At 50.8% G+C, this 24395-nt stretch overlaps 1 protein-coding gene across 1 annotated transcript in view; it reads left to right on the forward strand.

Moving 5' to 3' along the window:
• Positions 1–2136: 2136 nt before the first annotated feature.
• The window catches only part of LOC119974577 (free fatty acid receptor 2-like), a 47649-nt gene continuing 25390 nt past the window's right edge, over positions 2137–24395 (forward strand). The window contains exon 1 of the mRNA XM_038813598.1: positions 2137–2311. The gene's annotated coding sequence lies outside the window, so the exon portion shown is untranslated. The remainder of the gene's footprint in view (positions 2312–24395) is intronic.

The raw sequence follows: 24395 nt of genomic DNA on the forward strand, positions 1-24395 counted from the left end.
CACTGTCGGAGGGTCAGTACTGTGGGAGGATTGTTGTACTGTCGGAGGGTCAGTACTGAGGGAGTGCTGCACTGTCAGAGGGTCAGTACTGACGGAGTGCTGCACTGTCAGAGGGTCAGCACTGAGTGAGTGCTGCACTGTCAGAGGTTCAGTACTGAGGGAGTGCTGCACTGTCAGAGGGTCAGTACTGAGTGAGTGCTGCACTATTGGAGGGTCAGTACTGAGGGAGCGCTGCACTGTCAGAGGGTCAGTACTGAGGGAATGCTGCACTGTCAGAGGGTCAGTACTGAGGGAGTGCTGCACTGTCAGAGGGTCGGTACTGAGGGAGTGCTGCACTGTCAGAGGGTCAGTACTGAGGGAGTGCTGCACTGTCAGAGGGTCAGTGCTGAGGGAGTGCTGCACTGTCAGAGGGTCAGTACTGAGGGAGTGCCGCACTGTCAGAGGGTCAGTACCGAGGGAGTGCTGCACTGTCAGAGGGTCAGTACTGAGGGAGTGCTGCACTGGCAGAGGGTCAGTACTGAGGGAGTGCTGCACTGTCAGAGGGTCAGTACTGAGGGAGTGCTGCACTGTCAGAGGGTCAGTACTGAGGGAGTGCTGCACTGTCAGATGGTCGGTACTGAGGGAATGCTGCACTGTCAGAGGGTCAGTACTGAGGGAGTGCTGCACTGTCAGAGGATCAGTACTGAGGGAGTGCTGCACTGTCAGAGGGTCAGTACTGAGGGAGTGCTGCACTGTCAGAGGGTCAGTACTGAGGGAGTGCTGCACTGTCAGAGGGTCGGTACTGAGGGAATGCTGCACTGTCAGAGGGTCAGTACTGAGGGAATGCTGCACTGTCAGAGGGTCAGTACTGAGGGAGTGCTGCACTGTCAGAGGGTCAGTACTGAGGGAGTGCTGCACTGTCAGAGGGTCAGTACTGAGGGAGTGCTGCACTGTCAGAGGGTCGGTACTGAGGGAATGCTGCACTGTCAGGGGTGCTGACACATTAAACCGAGGCTGTCACCTGCCTTCTCAGCGGTGCTGGTACCCGCGGTGTGGATCCTTCATCCTGCTGTCCTGGTGCAACATTTATCCCTTGTTCACAATGGTAAAGACAGGAGGGGCAGGAATAGGTAAAGTTTGTGGTTGTGGGATCTTGCTGTGTACAGATTGGCAGACGCATTCCCCACCTGACTGCAACATAATTGCTCCATGGGCTTCCCGGAACATGCAGAGATGCTGACAGGTGGTAGTGATGTGTAAATGAGATAGGGATGGGCAGCACGGTAGCATTGTGGATAGCACAATTGCTTCACAGCTCCAGGGTCCCAGGTTCAATTCCGGCTTGGGTCAATGTCTGTGCGGAGTCTGCGCATCCTCCCCCTGTGTGCGTGGGTTTCCTCCGGGTGCTCCGGTTTCCTCCCACAGTCCAAAGATGTGCAGGTTAGGTGGATTGGCCATAATAAATTGCCCTTAGTGTCAAAATTGCCCTTAGTGTTGTGTGTGGTTAGTGGGTTGTGGGGATAGGGTAGAGTGGATGTGTTGACCTTGGGTAGGGTGCTCTTTCCAAGAGCCGGTGCAGGCTCGATGGGCTGAATGGCCTCCTTCTGCACAGTAAATTCTATGAAAATGCTTCTAATTCGTCCCCACTCCCCCCTCTCTCAATCTTACCCCCCATATCCCTTCTCTTATCTCTCCAACTCTCCTTCTGAAAGTTCCTGTTGAATCTGCTTCCACCGCCCTTTCAGGCAGCACCTTCCAGATCACAACAACTCGCTGTGTGCGAAATAACAATTCTCCTCATCTATCCCTCCCTCTGGTTCTTATCCCGATTCTCTTCAATCTGTGTCCCCCCCCCCCCCCCCCTGGTTACCGACTCTCCTCCCACTGGGAAACACTTTCTCCTTATCCACTCTATCCCCTTCCCTCAGGATAACATCTTGCTTCAATCTCCCCCATCACCCTATATTTCCTGGTGAATGGGGAGAATGGGGCGGGGTTGGGCAAGGGGGATTCTCAGTGCCGTCCCTGTTACACTGCTGTCTGGCACTGTGTCCAATCACCACTACATTTGAGATAAGAGCCACGATCCAACCTCCCTGCCTGCCCCCGCCCCACGTTACAGCTCACGGTACCTGCAACCTGCAGACACCTGCTGGGACTACACCAGATATCGGGAAGAGAAATATAAGCCATGGAAATTCTGAGGTTGCTTAACAGCCAGTTAGTTGGCAGAGGTTGGTCCGTCCGGCAGGAACAAGCCTGTGCTAGTTACTGCTGAACAACAGCCAACTTCACACTACATCATTCTTTGCCGTTGTTCAAATGCTTGAAGGTAAGCTTCTACTCTGCTGTGCACACTCACATCTCTCACACACACACATCGCACACTCACATACTCACACACATCACTCACCTCCTCACTCAAGCTCTCACACACACACACACATCGCACACTCACATACTCACACACATCACTCACCTCCTCACTCAAGCTCTCACACAGACACACACTCATGCATTCACACACTCTGCTCACACATACACTCACGGTATTTTACTTGTAAAATAGCTTGAGGCCCCTTTCCTCATGTTCCCATGATTCATGTAATGACTCTTATATTTTTTATACACACTCAATCACACACAAACACACAAACAAACACACATACACTCAGAGTGGGTGTGGGGGTGCGGGAAGGAGAGAATGGGTCTGTCTCGAGGTCATTTCACTGTTGGTAACGTGTGTGTCTGATTGTGTGTGTGTTCATACTGTGGATGTATGTCTGAGTGTGGCCGAGTGTGTGTGTCAGTGCTGTGGATGTATTTCTGTGTGTGTGTGTTCATACTGTGGATGTATGTCTGAGTGTGGCCGAGTGTGTGTGTCAGTGCTGTGGATGTATTTCTGTGTGTGTGTGTTCATACTGTGGATGTATTTCTGTGTGTGTGTGTTCATACTGTGGATGTATTTCTGAGTGTGTGTTCATACTGTGGATGTATTTCTGTGTGTGTCTGAGTGTGTGTTCATACTGTGGATGTATTTCTGTGTGTGTCTGAGTGTGTGGGTTCATACTGTGGATGTATTTCTGTGTGTGTCTGAGTGTGTGGGTTCATACTGTGGATGTATTTCTGTGTGTGTCTGTGTGTGTGTGTTCATACTGTGGATGTATGTCTGAGTGTGGCCGAGTGTGTGTGTTCATACTGTGGATGTATTTCTGTGTGTGTCTGTGTGTGTGTGTTCATACTGTGGATGTATTTCTGAGTGTGTGTTCATACTGTGGATGTATTTCTGTGTGTGTCTGAGTGTGTGTGTTCATACTGTGGATGTATTTCTGTGTGTGTCTGAGTGTGTGTGTCAGTTCTGTGGATGTATTTCTGAGTGTGTGTGTTCATACTGTGGATGTATTTCTGAGTGTGTGTGTTCATACTGTGGATGTATTTCTGAGTGTGTGTGTTCATACTGTGGATGTATTTCTGTGTGTGTCTGAGTGTGTGGGTTCATACTGTGGATGTATTTCTGTGTGTGGGTTCATACTGTGGATGTATTTCTGTGTGTGTCTGAGTGTGTGTGTTCATACTGTGGATGTATTTCTGTGTGTGTCTGAGTGTGTGGGTTCATACTGTGGATGTATTTCTGTGTGTGTCTGAGTGTGTGTGTTCATACTGTGGATGTATGTCTGAGTGTGGCCGAGTGTGTGTGTCAGTGCTGTGGATGTATTTCTGAGTGTGTGTGTTCATACTGTGGATGTATTTCTGTGTGTGTCTGAGTGTGTGGGTTCATACTGTGGATGTATTTCTGTGTGTGTCTGAGTGTGTGGGTTCATACTGTGGATGTATTTCTGTGTGTGTCGGTGCTGTGGATGTATTTATGTGTGTGTCTGACTGTGTTTGTGTTCGTGCTGTGGATATGTTTCTATGTGTGTCCATGTATACGTGTGTTTGTTTTGTCGATCTATTTCTGTGTGTCTGAGTGTGTGCGCGTTCATACTGTGGTGTAATTCTGTGTGTGTCCGTGTGCGTGTTCATACTGTGGATGTAATTCTGTGTGTGTCCGTGTGTGTGTTCATACTGCGGATGTATTTCTATGTGTGTGTGTTCATACTGTGGATGTATTTCTGTGTGTGCCTGAGTGTGTGTTCATGCTGTCGAGGTATTTTTGTGTGTATCTGAGAGTGTGTGTTCATACTGTGGATGTATTTCTGTGTGTGTCCAAGTGTGTGTGTGTTCATTCTGTGGATGTATTTCTGTGTGTGTCTGAGTGTGTGTGTGTTTGTACTGTGGAAGTATTTCTGTGTGTGTCTGAGTGTGTGTGTTTGTACTGTGGAAGTATTTCTGTGTGTGTCTGAGTGTGTGTGTTTGTACTGTGGAAGTATTTCTGTGTGTGTCTGAGTGTGTGTGTTTGTACTGTGGAAGTATTTCTGTGTGTGTCTGAGTGTGTGTGTTTGTACTGTGGAAGTATTTCTGTGTGTGTCTGTGTGTGTGTGTTTGTACTGTGGATGTATTTCTGTGCGTGTCTGAGTGTGTGTGTGTTTGTACTGTGGAAGTATTTCTGTGTGTGTCTGAGTGTGTGTGTTTGTACTGTGGAAGTATTTCTGTGTGTGTCTGAGTGTGTGTGTTTGTACTGTGGAAGTATTTCTGTGTGTGTTCACATTGTCAATGTATTTCTGCATGTATCTGAGAGTGTGTGTTCATACAGTGGATGTATAACACTGGGGGACTACTGGTGGGGACTGCTCTGCTACGGTATAACAATGTGCTACATTACTGGTTGGGGCAGGTCTGTTACTTGATAACACTGGGCTACAGTAGTAGTTGGGGCAGGTCTGTCACTGTAACACTGGGGTAGAATTCTGATGGAAAAGGTCGGCAAATGGATGACACTGGGATACAGTACTGGTGGAGCCGGGTGCATCTCTGCCTATCACTGAGCTACAGAACTGATGGGGACAGTTCAGTCACTGTATAACACTGGCTACAGAACTGATTCGAACAGGTTTGTCAATGTATAACGCTGGGGTACAATACTGGTGGGGACACGTCTGTCATTGTATAACACTGGGGTGCAGTATTGGTGGGGACAGGTCTGACACTCTATAACACTGGGGTACAGTACTGATAGGGACAGGTCTGTCACTGTATATCACTGGGGTACAGTACTGATAGGGACGGGTCTGTCACTCTGTTACACTGGAGTACAGTACTGATGGGGACGGGTCTGTCACTGTATAACACTGGGGTACAGTACTGATAGGGACAGGTCTGACACTCTATAACACTGGGGTACAGTACTGATGGGGATGGGTCTGTCACTATATAACACTGGAGTACAGTACTGATGGGGACGGGTCTGTCACTGTATAACACTGGGGTACAGTACTGATAGGGACAGGTCTGACACTCTATAACACTGGGGTACAGTACTGATAGGGACAGGTCTGTCACTCTATAACACTGGGCCAATGTTCTGACAGGGACAGGTCTGACACTCTATAACACTGGGGCAAAGTTCTGACAGGGACAGGCCTGTTATCCTAACACTTGGGGCAGAGTACTAGTGGAGATGGGTCTGTCACTGTGCAATACTGGACGTAAGTATGGATTGGGGTGGGTCTGTCACCATATAACAGTGGAGTGAAGTACACGGAGGACGGGTCAATTACTGTATATCATTAGGGAACAGTATAGTTGGGGGCAGGTCTGTCACTGTGAAACACTGGTGTACAGTACTGGTGGGGACAGATCTTTCACTCTATAACACTGAGCTCCTATACTAGTGGGAAGGGGTCTGTTACTCTATACTACTGGGATACAGTAATGGTGGGGACAGATCTGTTGCCATGTAACACTGGGGTATAATAGTGGTGTGGAAGGTACTGTCACTGCATAAACACGGGGGTACATACGCATGGAGATGGGTCTGTCACTGTATAACACTGGGATACCATAATGGTGGGGATGGGTCTGTCACTGAATAACACTGGGATACAGTACTGGTGGGGTTGGGTCTGTCACTGAGTAACACTGGGATACAGTACTGGTGGGGTTGGGTCTGCACTGAATCACCCTGGGATACAGTACTGGTGGGGATGGGTCTGCACTGAATCACACTGGGATACAGTACTGGTGGGGATGGGTCTGTCACTGAATCACACTGTGATACAGTACTGGTGGGGATGTGTCTGTCACTGAATAATACTGGGATACAGTACTGGTGGGGTTGGGTCTATTACTGAATAACACTGGGATACAGTACTAATGGGGACGGGTCTGTCACTGAATAACACTGGGATACAGTATTTGTGGGGATGGGTCTGTCCCTGTGTAACCCTTCAAAACTGTACTGGTGGGACTGGTCTTTCACTGTATAACACTGGGATACAGTACTGGTAGGGACAGGTATGTCACGGTATCACGCTACGGTACAGTGCTGGTGGGAACGGGTCTGTCACTGTATAACATTGGGGTACAGTACTGGTACGGACAGGTATGTCACGGTATCAAACTACGGTTCAGTACTGGTGGGGACAGGTTTGTCACTGTATAATACTGGGACACAGTGCTGGTGGGAACGGGTCTGTCACTGTATAACATTGGTGTACAGTATTGGTAGGGACAGGTATGTCAATGTATAACACTGGGGTACAATACTGGTGGGGACACGTCTGTCATTGTATAACACTGGGGTGCAGTATTGGTGGGGACAGGTCTGACACTCTATAACACTGGGGTACAGTACTGATAGGGACAGGTCTGACACTCTATAACACTGGGGTACAGTACTGATAGGGACAGGTCTGTCACTCTGTAACACTGGGGTACAGTATTGATAGGACAGGTCTGACACTCTATCACTCTGGGGTACAGTACTGATAGGGACAGGTCTGACACTCTATAACACTGGGGTACAGTACTGATAGGGACAGGTCTGACACTCTATAACACTGGGGTACAGTACTGATAGGGACAGGTCTGACACTCTATAACACTGGGGTACAGTACTGATAGGGACAGGTCTGACACTCTATAACACTGGGGTACAGTACTGATAGGGACAGGTCTGACACTCTATAACACTGGGATACAGTACTGATAGGGACAGGTCTGTCACTCGGTAACACTGGGATACAGTACTGATAGGGACGGGTCTGTCACTCTGTAACACTGGGGTACAGTACTGATAGGGACAGGTCTGTCATTCTGTAACACTGGGGTACAGTACTGATAGGGACAGGTCTGTCACTCTGTAACACTGGGGTACAGTACTGATAGGGACAGGTCAGTCACTCTGTAACACTGGGTACAGTACTGATAGCGACAGATTAGTCAATCTGTAACACTGGGGTACACTACTGATAGCGACAGGTCAGTTACTCTGTAACACTGGGTACGTCTGTCATTGTATAACACTGGGGTGCAGTATTGGTGGGGACAGGTCTGACACTGTATAACACTGGGGTGCAGTATTGGTGGGGACAGGTCTGACACTCTATAACACTGGGGCACATTACTGATGGGGTCGGGTCTGTCACTCTGTAACACTGGGATACAGTACTGATAGGGACAGGTCTGTCACTCTGTAACACTGGGGTACAGTACTGATAGAGACAGGTCTGTCACTCTGTAACACTGGGGTACAGTACTGATAGGGACAGGTCTGACACTCTATAACACTGGGGTACAGTACTGATAGGGACAGGTCAGTCACTGTAACAATGGGTACAGTACTGATAGCGACAGATTAGCCACTCTGTAACACTGGGGTACAGTACTGATAGGGACGGGTCTGACACTCTATAACACTGGGGTACAGTACTGATAGGGACAGGTCAGTCACTGTAACAATGGGTACAGTACTGATAGCGACAGATTAGCCACTCTGTAACACTGGGGTACAGTACTGATAGGGACGGGTCTGTCACTCTGTAACACTGGAGTACAGTACTGATAGGGGCAGGTCTGTCACTCTATAACACTGGGGTACAGTACTGATAGGGACAGGTCTGTCACTCTGTAACACTGGGGTACACTACTGATAGCGACACGTCAGTCACTCTGTAACACTGGGTACAGTACTGATAGCGACAGATTAGTCACTCTGTAACACTGGAGTACAGTACTGATAGGGACAGGTCTGTCACTCTATAACACTGGGGTACAGTACTGATAGGGACAGGTCTGTCACTCTGTAACACTGAGGTACAGTACTGATAGGGATAGATCTGTCACTCTATAACACTGAGGTACAGTACTGATAGGGACAGGTCTGTCACTCTATTATACTGGGATACAGTACTGATAGGACAGGTCTGACACTCTATAACACTGGGTTACAGTACTGATAGGGACAGGTCTGTCACTCTATTATACTGGGATACAGTACTGATAGGACAGGTCTGACACTCTATAACACTGGGGTACAGTACTGATAGGGACAGGTCTGACACTCTATAACACTGGGGTACAGTACTGATAGGGACAGGTCTGTCACTCTGTAACACTGGGGTACAGTACTGATAGGACAGGTCTGACACTCTATCACTCTGGGGTACAGTACTGATAGGGACAGGTCTGACACTCTATAACACTGGGGTACAGTACTGATAGGGACAGGTCTGACACTCTATAACACTGGGGTACAGTACTGATAGGGACAGGTCTGACACTCTATAACACTGGGGTACAGTACTGATAGGGACAGGTCTGACACTCTATAACACTGGGGTACAGTACTGATAGGGACAGGTCTGACACTCTATAACACTGGAGTACAGTACTGATAGGGACGGGTCTGACACTCTACAACACTGGGGTACAATACTGCTGGGGACGGGTCTGTCACTCTATAACACTGGGGTACAGTACTGATAGGGACAGGTCTGACACTCTATAACACTGGGGTACAGTACTGATAGGGACGGGTCTGTCACTCTATAACACTGGGGTACAGTACTGATAGGGACGGGTCTGACACTCTATAACACTGGGGTACAGTACTGATAGGGACAGGTCTGACACTCTATAACACTGGGGTACAGTACTGATAGGGCAGGTCTGTCACTCTATAACACTGGGGCACAGTACTGATAGGGACGGGTCTGTCACTGTGTAACACTGGGGTACAGTACTGATAGGGACAGGTCTGTCACTCTGTAACACTGGAGTACAGTACTGATAGGGACAGGTCTGTCACTCTGTAACACTGGGGTACAGTACTGATAGGGACAGGTCTGTCACTCTGTAACACTGGGGCACAGTACTGATAGGGACGGGTCTGTCACTCTGTAAACTGCGGTACAGTACTGATAGGGACAGGTCTGTCACTCTGTAACACTGGGGTACAGTACTGATAGGGTCAGGTTCGTCACTCTGTAACACTGGGGTACAGTACTGATAGGGACAGGTCTGTCACTCTGTAACACTGCGGTACAGTATTGATAGGGACAGGTCTGTCACTCTTCGACACTGTACAACTCTTCGATACTGTACTGGTGGGTTGGGTCTGCCATTATAGCATTAGGGTACAGTACTGGAGAGGACAGGTCTGTAACTGGATTACACTAGGCTTGGGGCAGGTCTGTCACTGTATAACACTGCAGTGGAGTGCTGGTGGGGTCAGGTCTGTCCCTGTGTAACACTGGGGTACAGTACTGGTGAGGAAAGGTTTCTCACTGTGTGGTGATATGATCTGCATACTTGTCTGGCATTGGGCCAGAACGTCGCCTTACCATTGGCCCTGGTCGGTCATGTGCCTCTCAACCGATTGGCCGAGAGGCTGAGTTAACCACGCCTCTATTAACGAGGTATAAATGGTCAGACGCCTGACGATCGTCCCTTTCCATTGTAGACGATTGCAGAGCTGTGTTCTAGTCAATTAAAGCCAGACTTTGGTAAATCACTCGCCTCGCGTACAATTGATGGTACATCAATTTAATTGACTACGACTTTGAAGATGGAGTTCCCCATCAAGCCCGAATGCCTCCGCATCAGCCCGCAAACTCCGAACTCTGCAGAACTTTTCCAACTCTGGCTGACTTGCCTCAAAGACCCTGGCCAGGCCTCCTGACATGCTTCCCACCCGCCACCCGCCGCTCCCGACCTCCCTCAGGCTTGTGCCGCGGGACGCCCCGATAAATCCGCGGGGCCCCGCTGCTACTTTTGCGGGTACGCTAAACACCCTCGCTCGCGCTGCCCAGCCCGCTCCGCCCTCTGTAAGAGCTCCGGGAAGAAGGGCCACTACTCCACGGTCTGCCAGGCCAAAACACTGTCTGCAGCACTTCTGGAAGCTGCACAGCACTCCACCCCCCCCCCCCCCCCCCCCCCCGCCCCCAGGCCTCTGCGAACGGCCTGTGTGCCTCTCTCTCTCCCCCAGGGCCCCCCCAGCCGCTCCAGACGTACGCCCCACCGGCCGACAAGCGCACCTCCCCGGCCCCTCCCGGTCTCTGCCGGCCCGCCGCGCACATTTCTCCCCCCCGCCCCCGGGCCCCTGTGCCCGACCGGCTCGCCTCTCCGGGCCCTCCCGGTCCCTGCCTGCCCGCAGCGCGACTCTGCCCCCCCCGCCCCCGGCCTCCCGCACCCAGCCTGCGCGCCTTACCTCCTCCCGCAGCTGATGCACCCGACTCGCCTCCTGCACCCGGAATGCGCGCCTCACCTCATCCGCTTGCAGCGCCGGCAACGCTAGCTCCGCCCCCAGCGGCCACGAGGGCTTCCTGGACGCCGCCATCTTGGGTCGCCGACCCCACGTGCGGGTCCTGGGCGCCGCCATCTTGGGGCCCCGACCCCACGTGCGGGTCCTGGGCGCCGCCATCTTGGGGCGCAGACCTCACATATGGACCCTGGCCACCGACTTCCGGGTCTGCCACGCAACGTCCCTCCAGCATCGACTCGGACGGCGACGACGGATTTTGTCCACGGCTCGCGGCCGTTCAACTCGACCAGTCTCGTCCACGCACGCTCGCCAAAACGACTACGCTGATCCACCTCAACAGCCACGAGACGGACTGCCTGCTGGACTCCAGGAGCACGGAAAGCTTCGTTCACCCTGACACGGTAAGACGCTGCGCGCTCCCTGTCCATCCCGTAACACACAAAATCGGTTTAGCCTCAGGTTCGCACTCCGTCCACATCACCGGGTGCTGCATCGCGGACCTCACGGTCCAAGGGAAGGTTTTTAAAAATTATAAATTCCTTGTCCTCCCTGACCTTTGCGCACCGGCACTCCTAGGACTGGACTTCCAGCGCAACCTGCAGAGCTTGGCCTTCCAATTCGGCGGCCCGAAACCCCCCCTCACTGTCTGCAGCCTCGCGTCCCTCAAAGTGGACCCCCCCTCCCTGTTTGCTAATCTCACCCCCGATTGCAAACCCGTCGAGACACGGAGCAGACGGTACAGCGCCCAGGACCGGTCCTTCATCAGGTCCGAGGTCCAGAGGTTGCTGACTGAAGGGGTCATCGAGGCCAGCAACAGTCCCTGGCGAGCCCAAGTGCTGGTGGTCCGGACGGGGGAGAAAAACTGGATGGTCATCGATTATAGCCAAACCATCAATCGGTTTACGCAACTGGACGCGTATCCTCTCCCCCGTATTTCTACCATGGTAAACGAGATCGCGAAATACAAGGTCTTCTCCACTGTGGACCTTAAGTCCGCTTATCACCAGCTCCCCATCCGCGCGAGTGACCGACTGTACACCGCGTTCGAGGCTGATAGCCGCCTCTATCACTTCCTTAGGGTTCCGTTTGGTGTCACAAATGGGGTCTCGGTCTTCCAACGGGAGATGGACCGAATGGTCGACAAGTACGGATTACGGGCTACCTTCCCGTATCTTGATAATGTCACCATCTGCAGCCACGACCAGCAGGACCATGACGCCAACCTCCAGAAATTCCTCCAAACCGCAAAACTCCTTAACCTCACGTACAATAAGGATAAATGCGTGTTTAGCACCGACCGCCTAGCCATCCTCGGTTACGTAGTGCGTAAAGGAGTGATAGGCCCCGACCCCGAACGCATGCGCCCCCTGATGGAACTCCCTCTCCCCAATACCCCCAAATCCCTCAAACGTTGCCTGGGGTTCTTCGCATACTACGCCCAATGGGTTCCCAATTACGCTGACAGGGCCCGTCCCCTCATGCAAACCACAACTTTCCCGCCGTCGATGGAGGCCTGCCAGGCCTTTAGCCGCATCAAAGCGGACATCGCAAAGGTCACGATGCGCGCCATCGACGAGGCCCTCCCCTTCCAGGTCGAGAGCGACGCATCAGAAGTAGCTCTGGCGGCCACCCTGAACCAAGCGGGCAGACCCTTGGCCTTCTTCTCCAGAACTCTCCAGGCTTCCGAACTCCGCCACCCCTCTGTGGAAAAGGAAGCCCAGGCCATAGTCAAAGCCATGCGACATTGGAGGCACTATTTGGCCGGCAGGAGGTTTACCCTCCTCACAGACCAACGGTCAGTAGCCTTCATGTTTGATAATGCACAAAGGGGCAAGATCAAAAATGACAAGATTTTACGGTGGCGGATCGAGTTGTCCACGTACAACTATGATATCTTGTATCGTCCTGGGAAGCTCAATGAGCCTCCTGATGCCCTGTCCCGCGGTACCTGCGCCAGCGCGCAGACAGACCGCCTCCGCTCCCTCCACGCAAACCTCTGCCATCCAGGGGTGACCCGCCTACAGCATTTCATTAAGGCCCGCAACCTGCCCTACTCCATCGAGGAAGTCAGGTCAGTAACCCGTGACTGCCACATCTGCGCCGAGTGCAAACCGCACTTCTACCGCCCCGAGCGCGAACACCTGATCAAAGCATCCCGCCCCTTCGAACGTCTTAGCATTGACTTCAAGGGGCCCCTTCCCTCTAACAACCGCAACATTTACTTCCTGGCGGTTATTGACGAATACTCCCGCTTCCCCTTCGCCATTCCCTGTCCCGACATGACCACATCGACCGTCATTAAGGCCCTACTCTCCATCTTCTCACTGTTTGGCTACCCGCGTACATACACAGCGATCGGGGGTCCTCATTTATGAGCGACGAGCTGCGTCAATTCCTGCTCGACAGGGGCATCGCCTCTAGCAGGGCGACCAGCTATAACCCTCGGGGTAACGGACAGGTCGAGCGGGAGAATGGTACCATCTGGAAGACCATACTACTGGGCCTCCGGTCCAGAAATCTCCTTATTTCCCGATGGCAAGAGGTGATCCCCGATGCCCTACACTCTATCCGCTCACTCCTCTGTACTGCAACTAATCAGACACCTCATGAACGTCTTCTTGTTTTCCCCAGGAAGTCATCCTCCTGATCCCCTCTCCCGACGTGGCTGGTCACCCCCGGGTCCATCTTGCTCTGGAAGCATGTGCGGGTGCACAAGTCCGACCCGTTGGTGGAGCATGTCCAGTTACTCCACGCTAACCCGCAGTACGCGTATGTGGAGCACCCCGACGGTCGGCAGGACACGGTCTCCCTCCGGGACCTGGCACCCGCCGGCGTGCGCCCCCCCCCCCCCCCACCACAGACCCCCCCCTCCTCTTTTTTACCCCAGCACCCCACTCAGCTTCCCCATCCCTCATCCATGGCGTCTCCGCGGCCAGCTCAGGTGACGGAGACTACTCGAAGTCTATCGTTCCCGGACTCCAGGACATCAGCAGGACCATCGGCCGATCCGACGTCAACTCCTCCACTGCGGCGCTTGGCCAGGACATCAAGGACCAGCAAAAGACTGATCGAATCCTTCTAGAGTTCTACAGCCCCATGGACTTTTGGACTTTTTTTTGTAAATATCGTTATGTCTGAGCCAGTGGGAAGCCCCCAAATTCGATAAGGGTAAGGAGAGAAAATTTATTCTCCTGACGGCTACTCATATCACCAGTTCTACCCCCCCCCACCCCACCCTGGGTCTCGTTCACACACCCCCCCCCCACCTTCCTTCTCCGCAAGGGGTGAATGTGGTGATACGATCTGCATACTTGTCTGCCATTGGGCCAGAACGTCGGCTTACCATTGGCCCTGGTCGGTCATGTGCCTCGCGACTGATTGGCCGTGAGGCTGAGTTAACCACGCCTCTGTTAACGAGGTATAAATGGTCAGACGCCTGATGATCGTGCCTTTCCATTGTAGACGACCGCAGAGCTGTGTTCTAGTCAATTAAAGCCAGACTTTGGTAAATCACTCGCCTCGCGTACAATCGATGGTACATCACACTGTATAACACTGGGGTACAGTACTGGAGTGATGGGTTTCTCACTGTATAACACTTAAATTCAGTACAGGTGAGGACATGTCTATCACTGCATAACACTGGGTTACAGTCCTCCTCGGAGATGGGTCTGCCACTCAACACTGGCATTCAGTCCTCCTAGGGGACGGATCTACCACTGTATACACTGGGGTAGAGTACTGTTGGGGACTGGGCTATCACTGTACAACACTGCGGTAGAGTACTGTTGGGGGCAGGTCTGTCACTGCATAACACTGGGGTACAAAACATGTGTGGACGAGTCTGACACTGCACAATACTGGGGATCAGTATGGGTTGGAGCAGGTCTATCACTGTATAACACTGGGGTACAGTACTCAGGGGGATGGTCTAGCCCCCCTGAGTACTGTACGGGCTGGTAACTGGATAGCTGGGCGGGCTAGTAGCTGGTAGTCAGGTGATTGGTCCACGGGAGGCGAATGAGGTTGTTTTGTTTGAGGGAGGGGGAGGGTGGGGTGCTGACAAGGGTGTGGTTGTTGTGGCGCAGTTGGAAAGGGAGCGATGGCTGCATGACACAGGCCGGGGACTGGCCCGAAAATTGATTTGGTTGATCGTCAGGGGAGGGGGGCGGGGAACCCCCCCCCCCTGACCAGGCTGGTCATGTGGAATGTGTGGAGGCTAAATGGGCCAGTCAAGTGGTCACGTGTGTTCGCGCACCTGAGGAGTCTGAGGCAGGCGTGGCTTTTCCACAAGAGACGCATTTGAAGATTGGTGGCTGAGGAAAGGATGGGTAGGGCAGGTGTTCCATTTGGGACTGGACATAAAGGCGAGTGGGGGTGTTGGTGAATAAGCGTGTGGTGTTCTAGGTGGGGAAAGCTGCAACAGATTCGGGAGGAGATTCGTGATGGTTAGTGGGAAACTGGAGGGGATGCCGGTGGTCCTGGTAAATGTTGTTGCTCGTTCTGGGTGAGTGTGCTTACCACTCGATTTGGCTCTGTTTCGTTACTTAGCTCTGGAGTCGCCAGGTATCGTTAAGATACCGCCACAAGTTTCAAGGTCAAGTTCAAAGCAATAAAACCATACACCAATTCGTAAGTTCAAACAAATGAGTTTATTAGAATGCAATTATAATCTACTCATGCACACGCTAAGATGACTAAAGTATTCCTACCACTAGATAAACCAATACTTATCTTAAAGGAACTGCCGGATCTGGGGACAAGGCGTCTTGCTCTGCACTGAGTCCGCAGACTTCAGGTTGGTACGGGTTAAAAAAGGGTCAGGAGTGTCTATCTCTGGTAGCGATCGTTGTGAGACACTTACTTGTTGCCGGCTGCTGTCCCAAACCTCTCCTCTCTCTCGGTCAAGGTCTTCTTCGGTAAAAGCTGGTCGAGAGTGTTGGTCAAGAGAGGAGGGCTGGTCAAGAAGAACAAACTAAGTTTGGGACCTGTCGTTTATAGGTCCCAGGGCTTCACGCCCTTTTGGGCGGACCCTCTATCTGCTGGGGATCGATTGGGTCTCTTCCCAATCCATTTATTTGAATCCCCCCAACACTGAGGCTATCTCTCGGCTACTGGGCGGGCCTTCAGGTGCTTTGTCTTCGAACCCCGCTGGTGCCGGGGTGTCTGGTATCCTATACTATGTTGCAATCACTTCCCTATTTGTGTCCATTGTCCCTGGGATCGTTCCATTACCATGTTAACTGTCCCGGAGATTGCCTCATTAGTATGCGGAATGTTCGTTTCTCTGCTGTCTGCTCTCTTAGCAGACAGAATGCACAGTGGCCTGTTGCAGCCTGCTTGTGCTGCAAACTTTGTCCATTTTAACCTGCAAGCTTTGCGTTCCTCCATTTTGTATTGAGGGAATGGCAAACTTCGGTGGCTACACTCCCTCCTTGTGATCCTCATGAGAAATCATGAAGGATCACCCAAGTACGGTGTCTTTGGGTCACCTGACCTCAGCGAGTTCCATGACTTCTGTCCTTTCCTCAATTATGGCAAAAAAAATTTAACTAACAATTTCTGATTGGCGCTATATCAAAGGGGACATGCATTATCATTTGGAATCGGGAACCTCTAACTATCCTCAATAAACTACTCTTATCTCATATTTAAACATTCTACAACATTCTAAATCCTTAACCATTCACACAGCAGCATCATTACATTTCATTTTCTCTGACTCGGCAGTCGAGTACAGAGGTACATAATTGAAAGGAAGAATCTCTTTATTTTACAAAGGCATCGAGTGTAAAAATAAATACTTGATTACGTTTCCAGGGGTTCGGGGGACTGGTGGAATCCAAAAATAGGGGATCTCACTCTGTACACTGTTGAGGCACGAGAGCGGTAGGCTCTCCTTCTCCATTTCCTCATCCTGAGGGTTTGAACTTGTTGCACGTTTTACTTGAGTGTAATACGCGTTTATTGGAGTGTATTAACACGCCTCCGTTTAAAGGCCGTGTGCTTAACACTGCTATAGCTCTGTATGTGTAATTTCAGCTCGGAGTCGCCAGGTGTCGTATATAAACACCTCACAAGTATCTCAAGGTCAGGTTCAAAGTAATAAAACTATACACCGATTAGTAAGTTCCAACGATCAATATTTATTATACAAATATAATAAATACGCATGCACACGCTAAAGACTAATACCTATTTCTACTATTAAACGACTAAATACTTATCTAAGTGGGAACCAGCAAGGTCAGGGGACAAGGCCTTTGTTCCTTTCTGGGCTGCACCTTCTGTTCGTTATTAGTCGAATACTGTATAAGTTCACGTAGCGAGCGTCGTTTTGGGACTTACTGAACGATGGCTGGTGCTCAACGGCTGGTGATGGAAGACAGGATCAACGGCTGGAGTCGGAGTCAGGATACAACAGCAGATCTGGGTCGAAGTCAAAACAGCAGTCCAAGCCGGAGCACAAAACAGACAGGACAATGTGCGGGGGTCTATCTTTATAGGGGTCCCCAATGTCCGTGCCTTTTCGGGGCGGGCTTTACCTGCCATGCATCGATTGGATCATTTCCTAATCGATGTCTCACAAATCCCCCAATCTGAGGGTCTCTTCTCGATGGGTGGGGCGGTCTCTAGGGTCTTTTGTGATGGATACTTCTGGTGCCGTTTCGTCTGGGCGTCCACTCAAAGTATCCATTCAAAACCAAATGTTGCTATTGTGTGTGCCCGGATCTGGATTGCCTCATTACTATGCAAAGCGTTTTGCTATTTACACCTTTGGTTGAGATCTTCCACCTGGCCATAAACTAGTTTTGCTACGTGCAGAATGCTAATTAGTCTTTGCAGACTGCTTGTCCTGGCTAAACTGCTTTCTCCCTGCAGTCTTAGCAGTTCTCCATTTTGTTAGCCCAGTGTCCATCTTAGGTGGCTACATTCCCTCCTTGTGATCCTCACAATTAAAAATTGGGCAGGATCACCTATGCACGTTGCTTCGAGTGCTTCTGGGTGTCTTCTTTGTGTTCCCTGACCTCGGCAAGTTCCTGAGCGTCTACTCTGTCCTTGACTATGGGAAGAAAAATTTTACCTGACATCTCTACTTGGCGCTATGTCAAAGGGGACATGTATTACCAAAACCGGGAACCTCTACCTATCACAACTATCCTTATCTTACCTTAAACATTTTATTACAGTCTAAACCTCATCCATTCATACCACATCACATAACATTTCCTGACTCGGCAGTTGAGTCCAGGACAATATAATACATGGGTATTTCTTTTATTCACATAGTGCTTTATTCATTGAGGGGCTGGGGGGATTGGTGGAAACCGAAAATAGGAGATTGAACTCCATAGATGGTTGAGGGGCAGGAACGGGAGGCTCTCCTCTTCCACTTCCTCAACCTGAGGGTCTGTACGATTATGCAGAGGATTGCAATCACTAGCAGTGATTCAATCACGTATGACATGGAGTACCATGTCATAAATTTTGTGCACCAGGTCTGAACTTCACTGATCAGAGCTGAGCACGGGGGAGTTGGTGTGAGGGAAACATTGACGGCGGGGGTTGTGGGGGAAACGTGCCTTGCTTCCACACATACAAATATAACATTTAAGAATAATAGGTAGGCTTCCATCATGGTCTTCTCTTCGTTCTCTTTCTCTTCCTCCTGTATGGCCGATCCTTGCTGTGAACCCTCTTTCGTCCTTCGAAAGCTATGGGATCAAGCGCAGTATCTGTCAATACACAGCTTAATATCCGTACTTGTTAGTGTATCTGTCCTGTAATTCCAATTGACCCATTAAAATGACTGGCCAAGTCACACCCTGCGACTCCCCACATTTTTTTTTTCAAAAGCGAATTTAATGAACAGAATACACCTAACAACTCTCCTCCTGCGAGCCGTCTCGCAGGCTTTGCTCATTTACCATCCGAATGTTCCTGGATGTAAATAGCATGTGGGATGGCGGCCTAAGGGCTGCCTAACGAAAAATGAAAACAAATTGGAAACAAAAGGTCGAATGGGTTGCGTATGGGCCGCTATGGGTGCGATTTGAATGGGATCCCCGGGTAGGGCGTGCTGTGCCATACCCGAGCTTGGCTGACCAAAGTGGGTTCTCAGACAGGGCGGGTCCTCAGTGCCGTTTGTCCACTGCCTGAGTAACCTGGATTAAACGGGCAAGAATGTGTTTACCGTGGATTTGCAGCCTCTATTCGCCGAATAGAGGGGCACCTAAAAACAATGGAGGAGCCAAGGTGCTCCTTTTGAAAATTGAGCTGGGCTTCAGATATTGTAGCCGATAAGGTGAGCTGCTCACCATAGAAAGTTCTCAGAGGTATCTGCGGACAAGCTAAAGTGCGTGCGAGGTGGTCACAATCTTTTCAGCTGAAAAGATCTGCAATCAAACCCTTAACATATTAACAAGGAAACAAACATAAACTGACAAACAAACATGCGTGCAGGTTCTATCAGAAAGGAGATCGCTTCCCTCAAGCGGTTCCTCTTTTACATCATCTGGACACCTCACTTTTCCTCTGTCTCTGTGAACAGGGTCACAAAGGGGTTGCCGTATCGGGATTCAGACACCATGTCGTCCTGCTCTCCCGGATCCCACACCCTTGTGTGGATCAGGCATGACATTTTTGCATTATGTGACCGGGGGTCACTTTCGTCGTTGCGGACAAGTCTGTACGAATTGTCCCTGTGCCAGAGTGTTGGGTCTAAAAGTGAATGGGTATTGTCGGGGAAGTCGGGGTCGGGTGGTGGGTCTGGGTTTTTAATGTAAGTGACTTCCATGGGGTCACTGGAGTCGGGGTCATAGTTGCTGCAGTGTGGGCTGTAGTGTGGTGTGCTGTGGCTGTCCTCAGAGTCAGTGTCTGTATCGCTGTCTCTGCTGCGGCAGCTTGTGGGCGTTTCGGGGCGTGGTCTGTCGTGGTCAGTGGGCGGAGTCGTGGGCGAGTCCGATGAAGAACTGGTCTGTGAGGGGGATGGTGGAAACGTGTCTCTAGTGGGAGGGGCGAGGTGTTCTGCTGCGTCTAGCAGGACATGGTGTACATGGTTGGACTGTGTTCCATATGCCTTTAGCTGGTTAATATGGAACCACGCGGTCTTTCCATTAGGATATTTTATCCTGTAAACTGAGGGGCTAATTTTATCCGAAATTGAATATGGGCCGGAATATTTTGGTGCCAAAAAACTGCTGGGGTTGTATACAGATAGCATTACCTGTTGCCCAACCTGGAATTCTGTGGGGTGTACGGTCTTGTTAAAGCATGCTGTGCTTTGTCTACGGCGTTTCCCTAGCTGAACTGCGGCTGCGATCTGTGCAGACCTCACAGTCTCAACTAGGTCTTTAACTGTCTTTTCGTGTGTGAGGGCCGTCACTTTGGGGCTATTCATGTCCAGTCCTAAAAGGAATTCTGTACCTTTCATAGAGCGTCCGGTCATGAGTGTGTGTGGTGTGTATCCTGTGGAAGTTGAAACTGTATTTCTGATAAACATGAGTGCAAATGGGAGCACTGAATCCCATGTTGAGTTGTTTTCTTGAACCATTTTTCTAAGTGTGGATTTTAGGGTCCGATTCATGCGCTCTACAATCCCGCTGGACTGTGGGTGATACGCAATATGAAAGTTTTGTTTGATGCCGAATATTGTCAGGACGTTCTTCATGACACGTCCTGTGAAGTGAGATCCCTGGTCCGAATCAATGCTTCGGGGTAAACCCCATCTCGTGAAGATGTGGTGGGTCAGGATCTTTGCAGCTGTCTTAGCTGTATTCGTTCCAGAGGGGAATGCCTCTACCCATTTGGTAAAGGTATCGATTACCACCAGAACGTATTTATAGCCATTCCTACAAGGGGGCAATGGTCCTATAAAGTCGATCTGGAGGTTTGTCCAGGGGCCATTAACTGGTCGAGTGTGCCGAAGTTGTGCCTTTTTAGAATACCTCTCCGGGTTATTCTGGGCGCAAATAAAGCAATTCTCGATGTAGTGAGTTACATCTGTCCTTAGGTTAGGCCACCAACAGAGCTGCCTGAGGTGCCTCATGGTCGTGTCGATTCCTTGATGTCCATGCCCATCATGGAACAAAGCAATCATTTGATTCCTGTCCTGCTGCGGGACCACATAAAGCTGATCCTTGATGATCACACCCTCATGTGTGGTCAGTGCGTGTCTGAATTTGTCAAACTGAGGCACAAAGTTGCCTTTAAAAATCTCCCTGAGATCCTCATCCTGCTTCTGTGCTTCAGCTAAATCCTTGATATCAGTCTGTGAGACTTGAACTGCGCTCACAGGGGCGCTAGCTGGTGCGCTAGCTGGGGGTGTCCACAAGTGTCCTCGCCTGGAACCTGCCTTAGCCAGTGCGTCGGCTTTTACATTCCCAGGGGGGGATGACCTATGGTGGCTTCTAACTTTTATGATGCCGAAGGTTCTGTCCTTCGCTTTATCTAAAATGTGGCGGAGTAAAGGGGCTGATGGAAGGGGTTTCCCGTCTGCGGAGACAAAACCTCGTGTCCTCCACAGGGGTAGAAAATCTGTCAAACTATTGCAGACATATAGATTGTCCGAATATATGTCCGCCGGGCTGGGGAAAGAATCGGGGTGGTCCACTATATATGCTATGGCCGCGAGCTCTGCTGCCTGCGCGCCTAAGTGACCTGGCAATTTTAACGCTATTTCCTCGAGAGCGCGACCCTGCGCGTCCTCGACATAGATGCCGCATCCCGTGATACGCTCACCCTCTAAAACCGTGGATGAACCGTCCACGTATATCCGTAGTGGTCCACACGTGTCTGTGTGTTGGGGACTTTGTCTTGGGTTCCCTATCTTCCTGGGGGGTGTCTTCGCTATGAAGGGTCCTGTGTTGTGTAGGGGTGCTACAATTTCACAATCATGGGGCTGTCCTGGATATTGGAGGTTGTCGGCCAAAAATGTGTGTGTGAGGGTCCGTTTTACTCTAATGTCCCGTCCTTGTAAGAGTAGTGTCCACCTAGCTGCCCTAATCTGGCTAACTGAACCGTCCTTCAGTCGACCGTCTAGGAGTAACTGTGTGGGGGTGTGCTCGGTCAAAATGGTGATGGGGTTGAGTCCGGTAATGTACGAGAAGTACTGAACTGCCCAGAAAACTGCTAGGAGGTGCCTCTCGCAGGCTGAAAATCCCTGTTCTACTGGGTCTAAGAGTCGGGAGGCATAAGCCACTGGTCTTAGCCGCTCGTGCCGTTCCTGAAGTAACACGGCCGAGAGGGTCAGATCTGTGCTCGCTACCTCTATTGCATAGGGGGAAAGGTGGTCTGGGACTTGTAGAGCGGGTGCTGCGCTAAGGGCTTTCTTTAACTCCTCCACAGCCTCTGTATGCTGCGGAAGCCATTCCCAGGGGGCTCCTTTCTTAAGGAGGTCTGAGAGTGGGGCTGCCTTTGTCGCGAATCCGTCAATGTGGTTCCGACAATAACCAACCAGTCCTAAGAACGACCGGAGGGCTGAAACATTCTGGGGAAGGGGCAATTTGACAATCGAATCAATTCTTTTGAATTCGATCTCGCGTTTGCCGTGCGTGATGACTGTACCCAAATACATCACTTTGTTTTCCAAAATCTGGGCCTTTCTTGGGTTAACTTTACAGCCAATTGAGGTTAAAAGTTCCAGGAGCTCGGCCAGAAGCGTAATGTGCTCTGCCTTTGTGTCTGTCTGCAGTCGTAGGTCGTCTACATACTGTACCAGACATTCAGGGCGGGAAAATTTTTCTAAACCATTCGCCAGCTGTCGGTGGAAAATGGAGGGGGAATTGTGGAATCCTTGTGGAAGGCATGTCCACGTATATTGTTGTGTTTTGAAAGTGAAGGCAAATTTGTACTGGCACGCCTTTGCCAATGGGATTGACCAGAAGCCATTGCTAATGTCCAATACCGTGAAATATTTGGAGTGGAGTCCCTGTTTGAGCATGGTCTCGGGACTTGTTGCTACCGTGGGGGCTACTGCTGGGGTTACTTTATTGAGTTCCCGATAATCAATGGTCAGACGCCATGATCCGTCGGGCTTTCTCACTGGCCAAATAGGGGCATTATTGGTCGAGGCTACTGTTCTAAGTACACCTTGCTCCAATAAGCTACCTATTACCTTCTCTATTTCTCCCTCTGCTTCTAGGGGAAATCTGTATTGTTTCTGTGGTCGGGGGTCAGGTCCGGTAACGTGAATTTGACCAGTCATTCTGCCACAGTCGTGCCGGTGACTGGCAAGTGCTGTCCTGTGTTTATTTAATACTGCCTTAACTTGTCTGTCCGTGTTTAGTGTGGTCAGGTCAAATGAATAGTCTCCTACTGCGCTAATCCTATTAGCGTAGTCTCCTACTGTGAGAGTAGCGGGTGCTCTGTCCGATCTTGCCATTCGCCAGACACACTGGTTCACTGGGTCGAACGACAGGCTATGGGCATTCATGAAATCTATCCCTAGGATGTGTTCTGCTGTCCGGGGAAGATTTACTAGAACAACGGGGTGTTTGGTGGAAATGTTCCCTAGCTGGATTGCTACGGGTGCTGTAATGTGTCCCTGCTGCGAGTGTCCTGTGAAACCGCTAAGTGTGATGGTGGAGGTGGTCGGCCACGTGTCTGCCTGTGCCGTGGTGGTGGAATTAATCGTGGTGCGGGACCCTCCTGTGTCCCAAAGTAACTCTATGGGCTTCCCTCTAACTTTAGCTGTGACTACCGGTCTTCCGGATTGATCCCAAAGAGTGTCACAGACCCAAGTGGGGGAGCCCGAACACCATCAGTCCGTCCCGTCCACATTGGTCTGTCCTGACTGTATGCCTATACTATGGATTGGTTTGGCTTTATTCCTATTCAGAGTGCCTGTCTGCTGGCCTCTCTGTGATCTCTGGGGTGCCTGACATTCCTTAGCCCAATGTCCTAACTGGCCACAGTTGTAGCATTCCTGCGACTTCTGTGGAGGGCTGCTCTTTCCTTCATTCACCCATGCGGGGTTTTGGTGCGCTCTCACTGCCTGAATGTCCGCTGCAGCCTGAGCTTCTTCTGGGGATTTCACTTTGCCTCTGCCCTGAACTGATTGCTCCCAAGCGCGGGACAATCTTTTCAGGACCCACTTCTCATTATGGGCCTCCTCTGAGGGGTCATAGCTTTTGCAAGCGCTCTGTCCTGCATCTGTGGCATGGGAAATTATGGTGCGCGTCCATTTAACCATGTTTTCACGGTTCAAATGGGCTCTGTTTAAATCGCCAAAAACTGCGTTAAAATGGATCCACAGCCTTCCTGCGAATGCTGTGGGGTGCTCTGTTTTCTTCTGTCGGCACTTATTAAGTCCTTCTACTGGGTCACCTCGATTATACCCTATGGCATCTAAAATGGAGGTGTGCATTTCCTCTAGGGTGCCTCCGCCAACGTTCTGTGGGTCGGGGAGGGCTGCTACTACCGATTGGTCTAAGCTCAGAACTGTGAGCTTAACCTGCTCTCTCTCGTCCAGGCCGGACATGGTTGCCTGTTGCTTTACTTTTGCGAAAAATTGGTGGGGGTCTGCGGTGGGGAGAAACGGAGTGATCTTCTCACACGCGTCCCTGAGTTGGGTTACAGTTAAGGGGGTGGTGTAGGTGATATCGGGTGCGCCTTCTGTGGTCGCTTTCCTTTGGGTGGTGACTGGATTCATAGGTGCGGTAACTATCTGATCTGTGGGGGGTTGGGGTGCTTGTCTTTTCTGCTGCGCTGCTGGCGCACATGTTCCCTGAACATAACGCTGCACTGTCTCACTTAACTCTTTCCAGTCTGGGGC

Source organism: Scyliorhinus canicula, chromosome 12 (genome assembly GCF_902713615.1).
Source record: "Scyliorhinus canicula chromosome 12, sScyCan1.1, whole genome shotgun sequence".
NCBI lineage: Eukaryota > Metazoa > Chordata > Chondrichthyes > Carcharhiniformes > Scyliorhinidae > Scyliorhinus > Scyliorhinus canicula.